The 3,920-nt window shown below is 49.5% G+C and overlaps 1 pseudogene across 1 annotated transcript; it reads right to left on the bottom strand.

Annotated features, from left to right (window-relative positions):
* Positions 1-252: 252 nt before the first annotated feature.
* Positions 253-2,012, bottom strand: LOC101573982 (annotated as a pseudogene). The gene has a single exon (XR_001116943.2). The product of XR_001116943.2 is annotated as a 26S proteasome non-ATPase regulatory subunit 3 pseudogene (transcript).
* Between the last annotated feature and the right edge of the window lie 1,908 nt (positions 2,013-3,920).

Raw genomic sequence — 3,920 nt, 5'->3', positions numbered from 1 at the left:
AGCTTTGGAGAAGTCTTTATTGTTTAAAAATCTTAACTGAAGCTTCAAAAAACATCCCATCCAATATACACCCACTCCAGGGATGTGCCAGAGAGCAGGGACGGCCCCTCCTGCCCACAGCGTGGCCGCCCTGCCCACGGGCCCGCATCACCCCCAGCTGTGTCCCCCAGGGGGAGGCTGAGGCAGCCGGGGTGCTGGCAGCCTGTACCCCAAACTAGTCTGAGTCGCGGGTGCGGGCAGGGCCAGGCGCGCTCAAAGGAAGCTGTCATCGTCGTCCTCCGCCAACTCCTTGGCGAACTCCAAGTCCTGTTGCTCGCGCTCCCGGCGCTCCTCTGCGGACTCCAAGTCCTTGTTGTACGATTTGGGAGGAAAGCGCATGGCCTTGACCGACATGTTGTGGATGTCCAGGCAGAAGGAGATGCGCTGGTGGAAGGCCAGCTGCGGCTCCCGCGTGGAGTAGATGTCGATCATCTCCTTGGACTGCACGTAGCCCTTCTCGTGGTTGATGCTGGCTTCGATGACGCCGTCACGGATGGCCTTGGCAACAATGAACTCGGCGTCCTCTGGGCTGTCGAGCTGCAGCTTCTGCGCGATGTCCGCCAGCGAGATGTGCGAGTACGAGAGGCTGATCATGCGCACGCCTGTCTTAATCACGTTGTGCCGCAGCCGGATGATCAGCGTGTAGGTCCCATCAGCCTGAAATTTCTCTCCAAACTGGTCCAGGACCTGGTTGAACTTGGCCAGGTTCCCCGTCCTGGAGGCTTGCGTAAGTAGGAAGTAGGGCATGAGCGAGCGCTTGAGCCAGGGCTGGCGGAACTGCAGGCGGTCGGGGATCTCGCCCAGCAGCAGCTCAACCACGATGAGCAGCTTGTGCACCGTCTGTTTGAAGCCCACAGCTGTGTGCTGTGGGGCCTTGCGAAGCGCATTAGTCATTGTCGTCCGAGCCTCTGAATATTCCAGCTGGATGGCTTTGATTCGCCCTGTGTAGTAGAGGTACCTGGCCCACTCGTTGTTGTTGGCCTGCTCCGGGAACACAGACTTGGACACCAGCTTCTCCGCCTGGTCGTACAGGCTGTAGTGCAGGTAGTTCCGCAGCAGCAGGTTCAGTAGCGTGGCCTGCCCGTCTGCGTCATGCTGGAGAGTGGCTGTCCGCAGCCGCGCGTGCAGGAAGCTGCGCACCACGTCCAGCTTGTCCAGGAACTCGTAGACCCGGGCATGGTAATAGTAACACTTGGCAGCCACGAGGTCCAGGGCCCGGCGGTTCTGAGTACTGATCCTTTGCATCAGGTCATCGGAGATTTTCTGTGCCTCTTTGTATCGCTTGCTGTTCATCAGGAAGATGACCATGAGCAGCTGGAGATAGGCTTCCACTTCTGGCAGCAGAGGGGCTGACGCAGCTTTTCCTGTGCGGGGACGGAACTGTAAGTCGGCTTCCGTGTCCATGGGCTCTTCGAGGAAGGACAGTAAGAAGTCTCGAGTGGCATTGTTGGAGGTGAAGAAGCCATGCACAGCCTTATAGAGAACATAGTGGTTGAGGCGGCGTGAAGAGGAAGGCAGCATCCGCAGGGCCCGCAGCACGAATCTCGGCTCCTTGCCGGAAACAGCTTTCTCCAGTTGTTTCACGTGCTCCTTGATGTCCTCCAAGGTGACGTTGTCCAGCTCCCGCTGGGAGTGCTCCGCCGTCGCTGCCGCCTTTCTGTCGGCCTCCACGGGGGCCTCGCTGCCGGCTGCCGCCTCCTCCTTCATCTCCACGTCCTGGGGGGCCGGGGGTGGGGGCGGTTCGAGTTCCCCTCCACCGGGAGGCGGCTTCGCCTTGTCCGCACCGCGGCGCCGCGCCGAGCCCTCTTGCTTCATGGTGCCCGGAGTCGCGGCCTAGTCCGCGGACGGAGGCCGGGGCCTCGAGTGAAGCTTCACACCGGGGACCAGAAACTGAGCCGGGCCTACACACGAGCGCCAGCTCGCAGCGGGCCACACAATGACGGAGCAGCTGCAAACACCTTCCCGGCGCGGAGCCTTCTCCACCTCATAGATTTTAAAAAATTTTGTGCCACATTAAATTCCTCTAAAAATTTGCCTGCTCCCATGTCTTCAATTATCAATCACTATATTGATAACTTCCAAATAGAGATCTATGCTTTTCTCTGGCCTCTGTCTACAGTTTATATTTCTGACCTCTCCTGGCTACATAGACTTGGCTACTGAAGACATTCCCATATTCTGTCTTAATTGTCAAATCAACATACCCAAAATAGAAGGCTTTATCTTTCTAGCTCTTGACAGTTACTCTTGATAACTTCTCTACTTGGTCAGTTGAAACACTATCCTGGAGACCTAAAAATGTTGACTTTATAATTTAGTAAAGAGAAATTGATTGCCCTTTTAATGCTAGGAAAAATACTAAGAACTAGGAATACAAACATAAGGCACAGTCCTTGTCTTTAAAGGGTTTCCTCTCTACTTTCTGTAATACATATTTAGTCCATGATCTCTTTAAATTGGACTCATAGGCCAGCAGTGGTGGCACAAGACTGTATCTCAGAACTCAGGAGGCTGGGGCATGAGGATCTCTGCAAGTTCAAGGCCAGCCTGGGCTACAAAGTGAGTTCCAAGCCAGCCTGAACTGTATAGTGAAACCATGTCTCAAAAAGACCAAAAAATTAAAAATAAATATAAACTGGACTCATAATATTTTACCTATTTCCCATCCTCCCCTAGATCTTTGTGCTTTCTGCCTATTTATACTGAGTCATTTGTACTGACTGCCTACTCATTCAAAATTCAAAAATTCAAAGTAATATTTTACCTTTTCCTTTTTTATATACTCTTGATAACTAGGTTTATCAAATCTCTATCATAATATTATTCATATTTAATATTAAACATTTACTGGGTGTCAAGGACAATACAATGATAGATAAGATACAAAGGTTCTGCCTTAAAACAACTTCAAAGCCTGGCATAAGAAAGAGACAGGTGAACCACTAACAATAATGCAGCAGGATATGTATTGCTATCTACAAGTGACAGACAATCCTAACCAGAAAGGCCAGGATGCAAAAGAAAATGATACATGATCTGAGTTGCGAAGTATTATGTGGTATTAGCCTGTAAGAGGATTCTAACTGGACAAGGGCCAGTGGTTCAATAGATCTGAACATTGTGAACAGGAGATGAGATTAGGGAAGCACAAATGAGTCCCTCCAACATAAAAGCCATAGTATGTGCAATGGTTCGAATGTGTCCTCCAAAACCTATGTTGAAATACAATTGCCATTGTAACAGTATTAAAGAGGTGAGGCCATTTGCAATTGATTAGACAAAGATTGTAGAATGGATTAATGAAATGGTTAATGTTATTATCCAAGAAATAGTTTAATTATCAAAAGAGGGTTTCAGCCCCTTGTCTGCATCTCATACATGCCCACTTGCCCTTCAGCTATGTTGGGGTACAGCATGAAAGCCCTCACAGATTCTTATACATGTTTCTGGCCTCCTCCACCTCCAGAATCATGAACCTAATAATTGCTACTGTTTACAAGTTACCCACTCCATGATATTCCATTAATAACCACAGTAGATAGAGTAAAACAATGTGTAGGGGTGGGGTTGTGTTTCTAAAAAAGATAGATTGAAATCCTAATTCCTAGTAACTGTGACCTTGTATGGAAAAAAAGGTCTTTGCAGATGCAACTAATTAAAAGCCAACAGAGTGAACTCTAATTAAGTCCAACTGGTCTCCTTATAAAAAGAGGAAAGCACTATGTGGAGACAGACACATAGGGACAACTTCAGTGTAACAACAGAAGTACTTCAACTGCAATCCAAGGAACTCCTGGTTAACCAGAACTAGGAAGGATACTCCAGGAGATGCTGGAGAAAGCATGGCACTCACGACACCCTGATTTTAGACCTCTGACTCC

This window comes from Octodon degus, unplaced genomic scaffold (assembly GCF_000260255.1).
Source record: "Octodon degus isolate 3935 unplaced genomic scaffold, OctDeg1.0 scaffold00262, whole genome shotgun sequence".
Classification (NCBI taxonomy): domain Eukaryota; kingdom Metazoa; phylum Chordata; class Mammalia; order Rodentia; family Octodontidae; genus Octodon; species Octodon degus.
This window is presented reverse-complemented; position numbering and strand designations above follow the sequence as displayed.